Source organism: Lissotriton vulgaris, chromosome 9 (assembly GCF_964263255.1).
Source record: "Lissotriton vulgaris chromosome 9, aLisVul1.2, whole genome shotgun sequence".
NCBI lineage: Eukaryota > Metazoa > Chordata > Amphibia > Caudata > Salamandridae > Lissotriton > Lissotriton vulgaris.
Window position 1 is genome coordinate 474,935,471 of NC_141697.1, and position 18,510 is coordinate 474,953,980.

An 18,510-nucleotide genomic window follows, 5' to 3' on the forward strand; every position below is an offset into this window, starting at 1 on the left:
TTTACAGTGTATCTTGGTAATGATGCATTGAATCTCTTCGAATGAGTTACTGTTTGCACCAACTTCCTGTCCACATCTGAAGACCATTTTCAATTTTTTCTAAGACAGCCTCGTAGAAAACATATATCCATGTAATGACTGGCTGATAAAACTAATTCATAATGGCTTACTCCTTTCGCGAGGTTTCATCCAATGCAATTTTCAAATAACATTGAAACCTCCATAGGAATCTTCCCCCATGATAAAGTAAGAACGGCAAATTTTGCAGGTACATAGGATCATATTTATCAAGGGGTTGCGTTGCTTTTGCCCATACAGAATCCAAAGTAATGCAACTCAGCGCTAATCGATGGATTGCGTTACTCTGCCACAGGGGGGGGGGGTTCCCATGATGATGCTTGGGTGTTCCCACGCGAAACCCATGGATTTTGAAACATTCCCAGATTTTTTAATGACTGGTAGACCTGGGAATGCGTCAAAATGCTACACCTTCCTAGGGGAGGCGTAATAAGAGAAATATCTTCATTTCTCCTTGTTTTTTCCTCTTTCTATGTGTGCGGTATTCTGCACGACACATAGAAAAATAAATATATACCTCAGGGGATTGTTTTTGTGCAGGAAGTGAAACCTTCCTGTGCAAAAACAATCCTGCATGCAATGCAGGCACCCTTGTACCATGGTGCAAGTATGCACGCGTTGGTGCTAGGCAGCATATTGTTCACCAACGCTGGGAAAAGGCAGGAATGTGCCTTATTTTGTTAACTACAGTGCATTTCTGACCTTAACCCCTCCCATGCTCATGACGGAGCCGCTCCGTCATGAGCATCGGCTGAGCTGTGCTCATGACGGAGCGGTTCCGTCATGGCCCTGCCGCCGCGCCTGCGCGGCGCTGATTTCGCGCCTGCGCGGCGCGTTCTATTCAGCGGGCGGGGCCATGACGGAACCGCTCCGTCACGAGCACAGCTCAACCGCGGCTCGTGACGGACGGCTCCGTCACGAGCATGCGAGCGCCGCTCGGCCCCCCGCTCCCCCTAGCGCTGCGGCGGAATTGCCGCCGCAGCGAAGGGGTTAACTGGTCATGCAGCACAGCAAGGTGACTTGCTGCACTACGTTATGTTATGTTATGTTAATGGGTGACTTATATAGCGCACGGCTACTCCAAGGAGTGTCCCGGCGCTTTCTGACCCATAGCTGAAAAAAGGAGATGAAAAAACAGAAACATAACAGATTACTGATTGTAGAGCCAAGTTTTCAAGGCCTTTCTAAAGGCAAACAGATTGGAGGTACGGCGAAGGTCAACGGGAAGGGAGTTCCATAGTTTGGGGGCAAGATGTTTAAAGGAACGTCCACCTGTCCTGACTTTCCTAATAGGAGGCACCGTTGCCAGGCCAAGACATTCAGATCGGAGAGATCTGGTGGGTTTGTAGAAAGAGAGCCGTTTCTGAATGTACGAGGCCCCTACCAAATGGAGTGCCTTATGGGCCAATGTGAGAGCTTTGAATGTAATTCGCTTCTTGACAGGAAGCCAGTGAAGGGAGGAAAGCAACTCTGATGACCTAGCTTGCCGAGGTAGGCCAAAAATAGCCCTTGCCGCGGAGTTTTGAACTACCTGGAGTTTATGCAGGAGGTAATCCGGCAAACCCAGGCAGAGGACATTTGAATAATCAAGCCTGGAACAAATCAGAGCCTGTACTGTCAACTTCCTGTGGACTAAAGGGAGCAGAGGAAGGAATTTACGCAGCATTTTTAACAGACCAAAACAGGTACCAGTGAGACCTGTGATCTGTGTTTTCAACGAGAGAGTATTATCGATTTTGACCCCAAGGTTTTTAGCAACCACGGAGGAAGAGGAAGGGGGTGACATGCTTACCGGCCACCATTCCTGCCAAGGCGGGTCTGCCTGACAGCCGAAGAAGAGCACCTCAGATTTATCAGGGTTGCACTTGAGGCTGCTTCGCTGAAACCAGTCGAAGACAGCCCCAAGGCAACCACGGATGCTCTCCCCGTCGAACTCCATGCCCTTCTTGCAGGTGAAGAGAAGCTGGGTGTCGTCAGCGTATGATATGATCTGGGCACCCATGGACTCCGCCAGTACCGCCAGTGGAGTCATGAAGATGTTAAAAAGGGTCGGGCTCAGCACCGACTCTTGTGGGACTCCGACATCCATAGGCGGCACCTCGGCGGAGTACGGAGGGGCCCACACCACTTGTCGACGACCCGCTAGGTAAGATCTCAGCCAGCTCAACACCGTCCCTCTGAGACCAATCTCGTGAAGTCTTCTCAAGAGGGCCTCATGAGGGACGGTGTCGAAGGCCGCCGACAAATCCAACATCACCAGCATTGCTCTTCCACCTGCGTCGAGAACTTCCTTAATGGCTTCATTAACTTCCAATAGAGCGGTCTCCGTGCTCATGTTGGAGCGGAAGCCAGATTGGGTAGAGTGGAGTAACCCATGATCTTCAAGGAAGGAAGAAAGCACAGAGTGAACTTGCTTCTCGACGATCTTAGCTAAACTGGGCAGGAGAGATATGGGCCTATAGTTAGCGGTATACAACGTTTACAACGCGCGCGGTACAACGAAGTACCATTACCACGCAGTTATAACAACGAAAGTTGTTACAACGAATTGCGCTGGGTGGCGCTCAAGGATAATAAATCCTTTAATTTACTATCCCAACACCTTCCCTACTATCCACGGGGACTGGTGTTGGAATAGTAAATTATATTTTTTAAATTTGCGCCCCCCCAACGCAAGTCGTTGTAACGACTTGCGTTGTTACAACCGCGTTGTAATGGTACTTCGTTGTACCGCGCGCGTGGTAGTGACATACATCCATAGTTAGCATGTATCTCTGGATCAAGGCCTGGTTTTTTTAGAAGGGGAACGACCATTGCCTTCTTCCAGGCTGGCGGAACAATGCCGCTAGACAAAGATAGGTTCAAGACAGGGTAAATTAAGGAATTTAGAATCTTAGCATTCCTGGCTAGAAAGCTCGCCGGGCACGGGTCAAGCGGAGAGCCTGATTTGATCCTAAGTAAAAGATCCAGAGAGATAGATTCCAATAAAGGTGGAAACTCCGATAGAATGGGGCAGGAATCAGAGGAAAGGACGTCAGATTGGAATCAATCAGGGATACATTAGGGGCGGCTGGTGGAAAGGATTCTTGTATTAGTTTGATTTTAGTATTAAAGAAAATGGCCAGCTCCTTTACCCAAGGTTCGGAAAACTTATGCTGGACTGTGCTAGATTTGGGAGAGATAAACTCTTTAACGATGGTGAAAATTTCTTTGCAGGAGTTTGACGCAGACTCAATTCTGTTAGCAAAGTAGTTCTTTTTGGCCTCTAGGATGTCTGAGTGGTAAGATTTGATAGATAGTTTATAGGCGGACTTAGCTTCCTGGTCATATTGCTTCCGCCAGAATCTTTTGGCTAACTTACAGTTGCGCCGAGCCAGAGCAAGAGACTTAGAAAACCAAGGGGCCGAACTACGCTTGATAGATGAAAGGGGGGTAGAAAGAGGGGCAAGATCATCAAGCCTTTCAGTCAACCATTTCTGAAAAATGTCAAGGTCCCTCTCCAGATGGCCAGGGATGTTCCTGATACGCTTGAGCAAGACTCTCAGGGGTAATTTTATGAAAGGGTCTACTGGGGTGCCTAAGTTGGTCCGAGTTAATACAAGATGTTTTACTTCTGCCCTGAATTAGAAAACTGATCAAAGAGTGGTCAGACCAAAGAACAGGAGTGGGATGGGACATAATAAGGGGAATGGTGGAGAACACTTGGTCAAGAGTGTGACCCTTTTCATGAGTCGCACTTGAGATGTAGGGAGTTAGACCAAGAGGAACAGTGATGTCCTTGATTTTAATAGCTTCACAGTCCAACTCGACGTCCATATGGATGTTGAAATCCCCTAACAATATGCAGTGTTCCACCTTCAGGCAAAGAGTAGTGATAGCTGATTGAAGCTCATCGAAGAAGGAACCCCGAAGACCTGGAGGTCTATAGACAAGGAACCCTGAAAAAGATTGGTGCGGGGAGAGTGCAATGGAAAAGGCGAGGGATTTGCAGCCGGAAATAGGCGAGGATGGAATAATTGCGCAGGCAAAAGATCTTTGAACTGCAAGCGCAACACCACCACCTTTACCCACTGCCCTATCCTGTCTGTAAACTATATAGTCGGGAGGAATGGCTGCCGCGATGTCAGGGTTAGAAGACTCACTGAGCCAGGTTTCTGTGAGCATAAGACAAAGTGGTTTCTCAGAGGTCAGTAACTCAAAAATGTCCAATGCGTGCCTATGCAGTGAACGGGTATTTAGCAATAAGCACTTAAACTTGTTTACGGGGAGAGAATGGGGTCCCTCTGAAGCCCGGTATATGTTAGGATACCATCCACAGCCAGGACAGCAGCATTTACCTTTATAACGGCCGGGAAAAACATACCGACAAGTCGCAGTATTAGGGTTATAAGATAGTAGGTCAGCTGCAGAGTAAGTAAGCCTAAGGCCAGAGCCCTCCGCCGCGCCGTCCGCCATCACTTCCTGACAAATATGGCCCATAGTGTGTAGCTCCTTATTTTTGCCTTTTTTTGCTTTGGGCCACACCTTGCTTTTCTTACAATTATATGGAATATTGTTCATGAAAATAAGTATAAGGTGCTCTTTCACATGAAAAATTATTTACACCCATATGGAGACACATAGAATGTGCTATAAACCTACATGGAGACCAGAGTGGGCAGAGCCCACTGGCTGCCATTCTATATGTAAGTCCTACATGGAAATTTATGTTCATTTAAGGTAAATATCAGGCACTAAATCATGCTCATGACACTATAAACCTACATGTTGAGAAAAACCATGTTTTGTCGTAATTTTGTTAGCCAGTATGCTTAAAAGTTCGACCAGTCTCAAGTGGTGAGGTACAATGCATGTGCCCATGTGGTACAAACACTGTGTCTGAGCATATGGGTGTACTCGCCAGCCTTTCTTTTCACCCATTGGTGTGAATCTGAACCTTTTTATTGTATCCTATTAATTCTGAAAAGGGCCACATCTCTGGTGATTATGGATGCTATTGTTAGGTACAATTTATCTGCTCTTTTTTATTTCCATCGCCTTCTTCCTCCAGATCAGATTGCTTAGGCCTCAATTGTCCGTTTAGGCAATTTGTGTCTTGCCATCAATCTTTTTCCAGCAGCTGACCCATATCATTTATGTGGCTTCTGTGTGAGGAACAGCCTCTCAGTGCAGGAGTGATCACTCTATGCTCCCAGGAATTTTAATTTTTTTTTTTGTAATGAATGGAAAGCAAGAGTGCACCAATCCAAAAAGAAATGTTGGATTTTGTCACCAACGAGAAAAGTCAGAAGGTAAGTTATGGGTCACAGGCACTAAGTGTGATACTGAGCATTCTTCCTGCAAGTGAAACTGAGAGGTATCCCCAAGGAAGTAGTTCCCACCCATCATATTATTCTTGTTATCACTATGCAGGAGGTGAAAGTAATCCCTACGAAAATAAAATTACCAAGTCCTAAGAATATCTACTCCTAGTACCTGATGATTTGTCACAACTGTACCACGTGGTCATGTGAAGGGGAAAAACATAAAGTGCCTTGAAGAAGACCCAGACCTGTGATGTAAGTCTGCTTCCCTGTAAACTCTGTTACAATATTCATTCATGTTCAGCTACTCATATGGGCACAGAGGACCCAAGCCAGCTTTGCATCAAAGATATAAGCCTGGGTCCTGTACTGATGGGGTTTTGCACAGAGAGGTTGAGACTATCTCTCTTTCAGGGTGAAGGTCATTTACTATAGTCTCTTTTTATGGTTAACTTTATTTTATTGACTTTTTGTGAGACCAAAACCTCACATATACAGGGTACCTCCGTACCCAAATCACAGCATATCCCCCCTCCACACAGCCCGTACAAGCAGAATCGTCCATGTGGGAGCACCCAAATGTCCATAGCTGACTCTCCCTCTGACACTCCCCTCCGATCCATCCCCAGCAATACCATCACAAATTACGCGCCTGCCCCCCCACACCCCTACATCCGATCAATCAATGGTACCACCCTCTCCTTCCCCCCTCACGCTGAATATCGCAGTCCGCACACCTACAATACACACCAATTCTCCTTCAACTCCCTTTTCTACTCCTCCATCTACGGATAACCCCACGGTAAAACTAACACATAACGAACCGGTTCACCCCACGCCACAGAGCCGCACACAAATAATAACCTGTGTGGGGTCTCCTCCTCCTCACCTAACTACAACCCAGGATAGGAACACAATATCTCTGACACCGGACCCTAGATTAGACGAAATAGTACTGTCCCTACAGCAAATCAAACAGGATATTCAAACACTCCATGACCTGATCCGGCAACAACCCAAGACACAAGCAAAACTCACTCATCAGCTTCAAGCTAACTCCCCATCACAGAAGTTCGACAGACGGAAAACACTACCTCTCCTCAATACCTCATTCCGCCCACCCAGAAGTAATATTCCACTCTAAACGAAGGATCTAACTTCCCTATTACATTCTTACAAGTCCCCGACCCAACCCCCCCTAAATTTGAGCTCACTGATAACACATAGATATCGTCCCTAATTCAACCTATCCCTCCCAATGCCTCTAGAGTTACAAGACATATTCCCAGAGGTATTGTGGGAAGTAATCTCAAGAAAGTACTCATCTTAGATTACCAAAACACTACTCCTACCAAGACTAGTCTAAAATGTATCCTACTAAACTGTAGGTTGGGCGCAGAAATAGCTGACCTCATACTAACCAATGAACCTGACCGCATAATCTTAACGGAAACTTGGCTTAATGAATCATTTACACCTATCCTAGACATTCTAGTTCCCCAAAACTTTCACATCACAAGACTAGATAGAATCGATAGGCTAGGCGGGGGCATCACCTGCATTCAACAAAGCTACCTCACTGTGACCCGCTCCAACCCTCCTGTCCTCTCGTCCTGCGAATACCTATGCTTAGATTTTATCTGTGTCACTTTTATAGCGCACAGCTACCCCAACGGGGTGTCCTGGCGCTCCAGCGAATGAAATGATTCTTACTCCATAAGGATTTAGCAAAAGAGGTGAGTTTTCAAAGCCCTACGAAAGGGGAGTTCCTCCTGAATTGATCGAATTGACTGCGGGAGTTTATTCCAATGGGATGCGGCACAGATTTGGAAAGTTTTACCTCCTGATGGCGTCTTTTTAAATCTCGGGATAGTGAAGAGATTTTTGGAGCCTGATCGCAGAGATCTGATATTTTTGTATGGGCGGAGGCAGGAGGAAAGATATGCCGAGCCCTTCCCTTTAATTTCCCTATGGGCCAGTAAAAGTGCCTTGAATTCAGCCCGTTTCTGTATAGGTAGCCAATGGAGAGAGCGGCGATGGGGGGAAATATGTTCTCTAAGGGGAATCCCGCATACTAATCGGACTGCAGCATTTTGTACAATTTGAAGCCGATGGCAGAGGCCTACGGCAAGTCCAACATACAGGCCATTGGAATAATCCAAGTGCGACGTAATTAATGCTTGGACTATTGTTCTTCTTGTATTGCTGGGTAAAAAGTTAATCAGTTTTTTTACCATCCTTATTTTGGAGAAGCAGGCGGCAGAGACTGTATGAACTTGATTGTGAAAAGAGAGAGCAGAGTCCCATCTGACTCCGAGATTCTTTACAGATTCTTTGGGAGTAGGGGATGAGCTTAAATCATGTGGCCACCACAAATTGGAGTCCAGCGGGGATGATTGATGGAAAAAAAGAACCTCTGTCTTTCCCGCGTTCAATCGTAGACAGTTGTTATCCATCCAACCTGCAACTTCACGCAGGCAATCTTTTAGTGGATCAAATGTGGTATCTGAGATGTTTTCATATGAAAAGAGCAGTTGGATGTCATCCGCGTATGATGTCGCTTTGATTCCCAACTGGGCAATCAGTTCGGCCAAAGGGGTAAAATAAACATTAAAAAGAAGGGGACTCAGGGAAGAGCCCTGAGGGACTCCCCATTTAAGCGGGTGACTATCTGAGGTGAAAGGGGGAGTAAACACTGCCTGGGTGCGATTGGACAAGAAAGATGACATCCATTTCAAGGCCTGGCCTTGAATTCCTATCGAGTGGAGATGGTTGAGGAGGACAGGGTGAGAGACGGTGTTGAATGCTGCTGATAAATCCAGCAGCACCAACACCGCCCTCGCTCCTGTATCTAATTTCTATCGCACCGCATCCGCCATCTCGATCAATGCCGATTCTGTACTGTGGCCCTGTCGAAATCCATGCTGTGAATGATGGAGTAAGCCTTGTGTTTCCAGAAACTTTGCTAACTGCTGTTGTACCAGTTTTTCTAATATCTTCGCAGGTGCTGGTAATAGTGAAATGGGCCTATAATTGGCTGGCTCATTAGGATCAGCATCAGCCTTTTTCAGAATAGGGATAATGCGCGCGTGTTTCCACGAGTCCGGAAAGACGCCGGTGCTCAGGGAATCATTCCAAATACTATTCAGAGCTGGATTGAGTATAGGGGCAAGGGCTTTGTACTGTTTGGCAGGCCAGGGGTCTATTGGCAAGCCAGATCTACAACTAGAGAGTTCAGCAAGTGATCGGTCAAGGGAAATCTTATCGAACTCTGAGAAGATCTGAGATGGAGCAGGACGGGGTTGTGAAAGGGCTATGGGATTATCCGCTGTATTGGTAAGATTTTTACAGGGGAAAGATTCATAGATAGTGGCAATTTTCTCCTCAAAAAAGTCTGAGAGACGATTACAAAGAGATTGGGATACCTGTGACTGACGTGTGAGAACAGAAGGATTTGTAAAGGAACTGACAGTATTAAAAATTTCCCTGGTTGAGCCATGGACATTATTGATTTTCTCCTCTAGATAGGCTCTTTTGTGTTCTAGAATCCTTTTCCTGTAGTTTTTCAAGGCAGATTTATATTCCAATTTACTTTCCATAGAGTATGAAAGTCTCCAATGTCTCTCCAGAGATTTACAAGCAGACTTACATTGTCGAAGTTAGTCTGAATACCATGGTGAGGATGGGACAGAACGATATGTTTTAATCGGCCTGATTGGGGCGATTGAATCTATAGCCGAGGTTATCCAGTCATTGAAATTAGTCAGCCTGGAGTCTAAATCGGTAGCCTCGCTGGGGTTCTGCGAAGCCAGTAGCCCTCTTAAGCTTTCTGGGCAAATTTTGCTCCGGTTACGTCCCATAGTTTTAGCTAAAACTTGAGGTCTCACTTGATGAGGTAACAAAATCAAAAAAGGAACAAAATAATGATCAGACCAGATCACCGAATAAGGAACATCTGTCGTCAGACCAACATGATTGGAACATATAAGGTCAAGGGTATGACCCGCTTTATGCGTAGGGCAGGAAATCAGAGTATTTAAGCCGCCAGCAGACAGTGTATTAAAAAAATTAGTGCTTATTGGATCAAGTATGTCTTCCACATGAAGATTAAAATCACCAAGTAAGGTGAAATTAGCATATCGAAGGCTAGCCTGGAGGACATAGTCCAGGAAGTCTGGAGGGAAAGCAGTTTTAGATTTGGGGGGGCGATAGACTAATAACCCTGTAAAATTAGAATTCACAGCTAATTTAATGGAGAAAGGAAGAGCTTCTATGGCTTCTATCTGTGTATAAGGAAAAGAAGCAAAAGTCCAAGAAGATCTATAAACAATGGCAACTCCTCCACCTCGTGTAGAAGTTTGTCTATTAGCACAAGATATATGATACTCAGGAGGGATAGCCAGAGACAAGGCGGGATTTGTTTCCTCCCCTAACCAAGTCTCTGTTAAGAAGAGAATATCCCAATTGTTGTCCATAAGGGATTGAGCTATGTCCAACGAGTGTTTGGCAAGAGAACGGCAGTTAATAAGGCCTGCCTTGATGGAAGTATTTTTATGACAAGTTAAAGGACATTGAAAGGAGGTTTGAGGCGGGGCGAAAGTCTCCGAAATGCTATCTGCATGATCAGCTTTACAGGGAATACACGGAAAAGACCTAGTAGTAAGGGCTGAAGGAATGTTATTGAAAAAATCACATTGGTGTGTCCTTAGATTAAGTAAAGTACTCCTATCATACCTTAGTAAGGAATGTGTGGCAGACTCAGCATGGAGAGTGGCCACGGCCGCAGTCTGGTCGCGGACGGGCGCAGACGGGCAGGACTCTGGCACGACTCCGGCGCAGATCCGTCGCGCCCGCAAAAACGCGTCCGCTGCGCGGAGTCATGCCTCTTCCTTTTATAGTGTCCGTCAGGGTGCGTGGAGACGCTTCCCCACACTAAGATGGCCGCTACAGATTTCACCCCGCCTTGCCTAATCATAACAAACCAATATGCTCACTACAAGCATTTTACCATCCGCCAGGCAATAACCTGACCTTCATTGAACACAGATAATGGATATCGTAGCTTCTAATGATGGACAACAGAACTTCAACCTCCACTGGAATGACCTTGATGACCCAGAGTTAAATAGCCTCAAAGCATTCTGATCCGACCTTAACCTGTCCCATATTTGTGATAATCCCACCCTTGAAAATGGTTCAACCTTGGATCTAGTAATTTCCAAAACGGACTCCACCCAGCTGGAATCGATCCTCCCCTGTGACTGGTCTGGCCATCACATCATCACTTGCCATATCAATGAAGCTATTAAACCACTCTCTGTACAGCTCACGAGATCGAAAATCTGGAAGAGAAATCTAAATAACGTAAATCCTGTCTAACTCTTAACCGTCTGTCTGACCCTCTTGTCCCCACCTGATGGATTAGAGGATGTTTATGATCTTACTAATCACTACTTCCACGCTATGAACTTGGCATTAGACAATCTAGCTCCCCTACAATTGAAAAGAGTCACCTCTAAAGTAACAAACCCCTGGCATGATGGTAGGCTAAATGAAGACAGAAGATTACTTAGAGCAATTGAATGACAATGGAGAGCTGCACCATCCTCTGGCAACATCAATCTACTAAGAAGCACGAGTAACTCCTATTACAGAAAGACCAGATGATCTAAAGCTGACTTTATTAGCAAACAATTAGACCAGGCCAATAAACGTCCCAAAGGATTATTCGAAATAATCAAATCTCAATCTAAGGGTGTCGCCCACTCCCCCCAAATCGATTCAGAAACTCTCCCCAATTGCAAAGAATTTGCCTCCTTTTACACAACCAAGACCGATAACATAAAGATTGAACTTCTTATCAATCTACTATCCCATACTGACCCACACATGCTCACTTCATTGACCTCAATGATGACCTTGCTTACTTGTCCCGCAAAGCATGAACTCAAAAACAATGCCTCCTGGATCACCTTCAACCTCTACAGCAAAGAAAATATCCTAAAAACACTCACGTCTCTGAATCCCTCCAATCCCTTTATTGACCCTCTCCCAACAACCCACCTCAAATACTTCATTCCAATATTAGTGCCCCTATGGACTAGGATCATAAACACTCCCCTTCTCCATGGAGCCATCCCAGATATCCTCAAAGCTAGACATATGTCCCCCATCCTGAAGAAACCCTCGGAGGACCCGTTTGACCTGAATAACTACCGCCCTATATCCAACATCCCTACCCTGGCCAAACTATTAGAAAAGTGTGTTCACAATCAGCTTAGCAAACACATAGAACACTTCAACCTGCTTGATCAATTCCAATCTGGTTTTCGGACCAGGCACAGCACCGAATCAGTCATGACCCTTAATATAGATGACGCATTACAAATATTGGACGAAAACAAAGCGTGTTTGCTAATCCTGCTTGACCTATTCTCAGCCTTTGATACCGTCAAACAGGAAAACCTACTAGACCTCCTGAAACATAGTATGGGACTATCTGGAACAGTTCTAAATCAGTTCACTTCCTTCCTCCAAAACAGAACACAAAGAATCTAGATCAAACAATCTAGATTCCAAGCCCACCCCTGTTACTCTAAGAGTACCCCAGGGTTCTTCCCTCTCTCCGGCACTCTTCAATCTGTTTATGGAACCACTCACCGCGCTTCTCAACTCATCAAATGTACAATATCATATGTATGCAGACGACACACAACTCTACATTAAGGTCCACTCACTTGAAGACATCAAATCCCCTAACTCGACGCTACAGAAAACACAGACCTGGCTCACCAAAAAAACACTTAAAACTTAACACCCTCAAAACAGAATTCCTCCTAATCGCCCCCCAAGCCAAACAAACACCATCCGTGAGTGAATGAAGCATCTAACTGCACTCGACGGCCAACCTCGAATTCTAGACTCTGTGAAATCACTAGGAATAACTTTGGATAATAAGCTTAATATGGCGAATCACATCAGCGCAACAACAAAAGGAGCACAATTCCAGATGAATACGCTGAGAAGATTGAAACCCTTCATTCCCACAAATGACTTTGAACAGGCAGTTCAGACTCTTGTAATTCCGAGAGTGGACTACGGGTGTGTCGCTCTCTGCGGCCTTCCCAGAATTACTACAGCCCCCCTTAGAGCCTTAATCAACTCAGCCACTAGACTCATCACAGGCTCCAAAAGAAATTCTCACATCTCCCCTGACCTTCGTGCCCTCAACTGGCTTCCTTTCGAAGCCAGAATCTATTTGAAAATTGCCTGCATGACACACAAGACACTGCACCACAAAACCCCAAGATATCTAGCTGAGAAATTGGTACCATCGGGTGGTATCAGAACTACCAGGAGTTCAGATAACCTTCTATTGAAACCACAATGATTTTCCAAGAAGAAAACATATAACCGTACCTTCTCAGGAATGGCTCCCAGGATTTGGAACGCCTTGCCTCCTGACACAAGACCGAACCCCTCCATGACATTTTTCAAAAAAGAAGTGAAAGCGATCCGTTTGGCCACATTCACCTGAACTATTTTTATATTCATGTATATATGAGCTTATCTATATTAGCTACCATTTCTGTATTTATCTTACTCACAGCATTTTACGTCTATGTCTACCACCTATATCTGCCTTGTAAAGCGTTCTGATACCCGCAAGGGTCTTGTTTGCACTATACAAAACACTCAAAATAAAATAAAAAAATAAGAGTAAACCCAGAGCTTCCTTCCCCCCACTCCTGAACTGCTGTGCTTGAGGCTTGTCCCTTCAGAGACCCAGTCGGAAGACATTCATTGGATAGCCCCTCAGTGAGCCTCTCTTGTCCCCTCTGTCTCTGTGATCCGGAGAAGTCGAAGATATTTTGGGCAGGTCACTTAGTTCAGCTCCGTAGCCAGCAGGGTCACCAGGGGCTGCCAGGTAACCTTAAAGCTCTCTTCAGAATTCGTAAAAGAAGGTTGGATCCTTTCCATTCCTAAAATATACCTCAGTTTGTGTAGCCATCCCATGTATGTTGGACGAGTCTTTGCCCCCAATGTGATAGGATATGCTGGACTGCCGCCCCCATGCCAGACCTATTTGCTTCCCGCGGGTGAAATTCAAAGGGTAGGTTATCGGATTGGACAGCCCCAGCACTGTGTAAGCAGGAAATCGCACTATTTCAGTCTTGAACTGTCTGTCAATGTTATCTAGTATCTTGGTCCAATACTCCATCAGTTCCTTACAGTCCCATAATAAGTATATTAGTGTGTCCTCTTCCTTGCATCCTCGCCAACACGTCGGGCTGCGGTCCGGATTCCCTTTATGCAAACGGGCTGGCGTCAAATACCAATATATGGCGACTTTGACCGCAGCCTCCCTGCTGGCGGTGTTACGAGCTGTATGGTTGGCCCTGCAATAAATGTCCCACCACTCTTTCCTGGTCACCTGGGGCCGTACTTCTGACTGGAGGATCCAGTGGCGGAGTTGGAAGTATTGAAACCGACCGAGTCAGGAATGGCGTATAGTTGTCGCACTTCCAAGAATGGGAGTATCCCATCTAAATCAAATAAGTTCCCTGCCGCCCTGCAGTCTGAGCCTCGCCACTCTAAAAATGCCCTTTCATCCAACCCCGGACTATACTCCTAGCTGTCAAATAGAGGGGTCAATGGTGAGGGGAAGGATGTCAACCCTTGTCTGACGGCCGCCCCACCCCACACTTGCAACAAGGAATTCATAATGGGTGAACCCCTGAGATTCGACGGCCCATCCATCTTCCTCAAGAAGGGAACCTTCCAGAGGGATAGTTTTGCCAGCACTTCATCCTGGAACAACCACCTCTGTTCAGAATCTGGTCGGCTCCACTCTACCAGGTATCTAAGCTGTGCCACTCCAAAGTAGTCTAGTGCATTTGGGATCCCCAGGCCTCTCGACTCTGGAGGTCTATGGGCAAGATGCCTGCGTAGACGAGGCCGCGCTCCCGACCATACGAACTGCTGTATTGCATGTTGTAGTTTATGGAGCATCCCAGGTGGGGGCCTCACAGGTATAGTCTGGAATATGTACAGCGCCCTGGGAAGAATGGAAATTTTTATCGCCGCAATGCGCCTGAGCAGTGACAGTGGGTGGTGTTTCCACCGCTGGAGGTCCCTTGTGACCTGGTAGAGTAGCTTGGAGTAGTGCAGCATGATCGTTTGTGCTATGATTGGGGCTAGGTCCAGCCCCAGATATGGGACCATATCCCGAACCTGTAGCCCCCCGAAGGACGCCGAACACCCTCCAGAGAACTCCCCCATTGACCTAAGCACAGAATCATGGACTTTTCCACTTTCACCCAAAATATCTGCCCAAAGGAGTCCAGCAGTAAAAATGCCGGCACCGATTGTTCTGGCTTCTCTAGCGTCGCTAGGATATCGTCGGCATATCAGCTCACAGAGTTTCTCTCCCCGCCAAAAGGGATGCCCAGTATTTCTGGGTTATCCCTGATCTTCTGGGCCATTGGTTCAAAGTAAAGCACAAAGAGGAGGGGTGAGAGTGTGCACCCCTGCCTTGTACCCCGCTGAATCTCAAAGGGTCTGGAGGCTATCCCATTGACCCTAATTGCCGGTGTTGGTCTGCTCGATGATGCTTGGCATCTGTGGACCTAACCTGGCCGCCAAGACCCCTGTGAACAACTTCAAGTCAATGCTGAGGAGAGACAACAGGCGGTAGGAGCCACACTGAGTCTTATCTTTCCAAGTTTTAGGTAGTCCCACTATGTCGGCCACCAACATATCGGGGGGATTGTTCCGGGCCCTGTTAAAGAGTTAAAAAGCTACGTTAGGACCGGGGCGAGAAGCGAACAGGACTTGTAGAAACCAGCCGAGAAGCCGTATGGCCCCGGCGATTTCAAAAGATTGAGGTGAGAAATTGCCCCTATCAGATCTTCAATCCTGATCAGTGCCTCTAAGGATTCCGGCCCTGTGGTATTCAGTGCAGTCCTATTGATCCCCTGCAAATAGGAGTCCACCTCGGGCTGAGGCTTGGATCCTTTTGATAGAGTGCCACGTAGAATTCCTGGAAGGCTCCGCAATCTCCGCGTCGCTTTCTACCCTCTCCCCTTTAGCGTTCTGGAGAGCCTAAAGTTTCATCTGTTGGGTGCGGGCCCTAGGTTTTCTTGCCAACAGGTGCCCTGTCTTATCCCCTCCGATATGGTAGGAGTGAGCCGAAGGGCCCCATATTCGGCCCTATCTAAATCGAGCCTTGTCAATTGTACCCTTGCCGCCTTCAATTGACGCCACACCCTGTGCGCCCCTATCCAGCTGTGGACCCTCTCCAGTTCCACTACTTGTGCCGTAAGAAGTTCCTGTTTGTCTTTGCGCTCCCTGTTTTCTGCTGCAGAGATAGCTATTAGTTTCCCCCCTCACTACCGCTTAGAGCGCCCCCCACAAAGTGGCTAGAGAGATGTCCGGGGTATCGTTCACTACCAAATATTCTACAATGCAGTTGTGAACTTGCTGTGTCACTCCAGCCCTGCGCAAAATATTTTCTCGAAGTCGCCACCTCCCTTTCTGTCTATGGACTGGGGGCATGTTTAGAGTCACTGTCACTGCGTCGTGGTTTGAAAGCGATGCTGGTATGATGTTCACAACGTCCACTAGCTCATTCAACTCCGTGGAGCCTATAAGGTGATCTAGTCAGGTGTGGTGCACGTGAATTGGGAGGAATGGGGATGAGCTACCCGCCACAGGTCCACCAACCCCCGTGATTGCAGCCATTCTCTTCCTGCAGTGGACAGGGCTCCCGATGACCGGACCTATCCACCACTGAATACATGACCAGGGTTATATCCCCCCTATCAATAGCCCAGGACCTCGAGAGGGATGCGGTCAGGAATTTCTCCTGGCCTGAATTGGGCGCATAAATAGATCCCACCACGAGGGATGGGCCCCCCCACCCCCAGCTGGTAGGTCAAGAGATGACCCTTTACTTCCACCACTTTGTCCCCCACTGTCCCCACGAAGCTCCTGGCGACCAATCTGGCCACCCCGCTTTCTTGTTGGATGTGGAAGAGAGGAATTGCTGGGGAAAAGTCCGGAAATACAGCCGGTGCCAATCCTTGGGGAGGAGATGGGTCTCCTGAAGGAGACACAGATCTGCCACAAGGTTTTCCAAATAGGACAATATAGATCTCTGTTTGACAGGGTTATTAAGCCCTATCCCATTGACGGGTGACTACCTGGAGGGTGGACCGTGCCATGGTACTATCGTGAGACCTTCCTGATTCCCCTGCATGGCTCTGTTCACCCCTCCTGCGTATGTGTCTCCTGATACCGCTACGCTAAGTAACTCTGTCCCCCTATCCTGTTGCCCTGCCCATCGCTATAGCACACCAGTTCCCCCTCCACCTCCCTAACCCCAACTGAGAAACCCCAATCCCAAAACATTGTCCATTGCCCGTCACCCAATGTCGCGGGCACGTGGAGAAAAAAGCAGTCGGGAACATCTGTGAACCAAGTTCCCCCAGCCCCCCAGCCCCCAGCCACCCCCACGGCCAGTTAAACTACAAAGCGTGTTGTTCTCCTGGTTAAAGTCATCAGCTGTCTGGGGATGCAGTGTCCTTGAGGACAGTTTTTAAGGCCGCCCGTCGTTCCTGCGCCCTAGTGTTAGGGTCGGGCCCGAGCCCCGGGGCAGGCAATCGCTTACACCCAACTCCCTGCCATTGTGCTCCTGAAGGCCTCCGTTCGCGGCTGGACCTCTCTTCCGGGTCGTGGTGCTCCAAGCAGAGGATCCTGCATGTTTCTTGGAGAGAACAAAGTTGATACAGCTTACCATTCCCTTTGAAAATCAATCGAAAGGTGTTTCCAAATGAGTAAGCCACTCCCTGTTCTCGCAGGTGCGCAGTCACTCCTTTAAAATCCCTCCTTTTTGTAAAGTTATGGTGGCCAGGTCTTGGTAGAGAGCGATGGAGTCCCTATGATATTTGATCGATTGTTTCGCCCTGGCCTCTCACAAGATGCGGTCCTTGAGGGGGTAGTCTGGAAGGAAGGTTAAGATGTCCAGCAAGGGGGCAGGAGCCCGTCGCCTGAAGACCACTTGGTGCGCCTGATCGATGCAGAATCCGAAGTCTTGCGACTCTCCCAGGTTGTCACGGATCATCTCTTGTAGTTATTGCGCCATGTTGGGCCCCTCTGTGTCCAAAGGCACTCCTCGAACTCGGATGTTGTTTCGCATCAAGCGGTTTTCGAGGTCTTCTGTGTGGGCCTGTAACTCAATCTGTTGTTCCCTTAGGCGGATCACAGCCTGTTGGAGCAGCTCCACCTGTTCATCTTTGGTCTTCTCGTGGTCCTCCAGCAACCCTTTCGCCAATGGCGTCCACATCACAGCGGATCTCTTTCACTTCCCCTGCAACCTTGCTTTTGAGGGCCTCAGCGTATTAAAGAGTGACTCCAGAAAGGAGCGAGTAATCGGGACTTCCCCCTCCACCAGGTCTGATTTCAATTTCAGTGCAGGGGATGACTGTTTCCCATTCTCCACAGTTAGGGAGCCTTTGAAGAGCATCTCCTTCAGTGTCTGCTCCTTCTTCCCTATCACCGAGGACATACTTGGGAGCTGGCCGGGCCCCAGCGAGGGGCCGATCCTCCTCCCTGCTAGAGTTGGCCCTAGCACTGGTCCCCGCTACTCTCCACACCTCGGGCAATCCCTCTCCTCCATCGTTTGGGTGTGAGGGTAGTGACTCTGATGTGGATATTGGCGTCCTCCGAGTTCACCCGGGGAGTGGAAGGTCTATCTGTTCCTTGATGTATGCTCCTTCCCTGGTAGGGACACCACCCGGGTCCAGTGTCCCGGAAAGTCCGGGCATATTCACTCCTTTTAGGTCCCACCGAGTGGGAGAAGCGTGGCCAGGTGGTGGGATCCCCCTCTGATCTCGGCGGGCCCTCGTGTGCCAGCCAAGTACCCTAGCCGAGTTTGTGAGCAGGGGCTTCATTGATGTGGCGCGCAACATTGGACAACCGTGTCTCTTTCTCCACCAGTGGACAACCGTGTCCCTTTCTCCAACAGTGGCTCCGGACTCTGCTGATCCCCTCACTCTGCACCGGCCACTCCGGCCCCAGATTTTAGTGCCCGAGTTCCCGGGCCGCTCCACTGCTGGCTGCCGCTGTG

General features: G+C 47.8%; 1 protein-coding gene across 1 annotated transcript in view; it reads left to right on the forward strand.

Annotated features, from left to right (window-relative positions):
* Positions 1 to 18,510, forward strand: part of LOC147690293 (coiled-coil domain-containing protein 170-like) — a 638,795-nt gene that overhangs the window by 296,043 nt on the left and 324,242 nt on the right. The gene's annotated exons all lie outside the window — the stretch shown is intronic.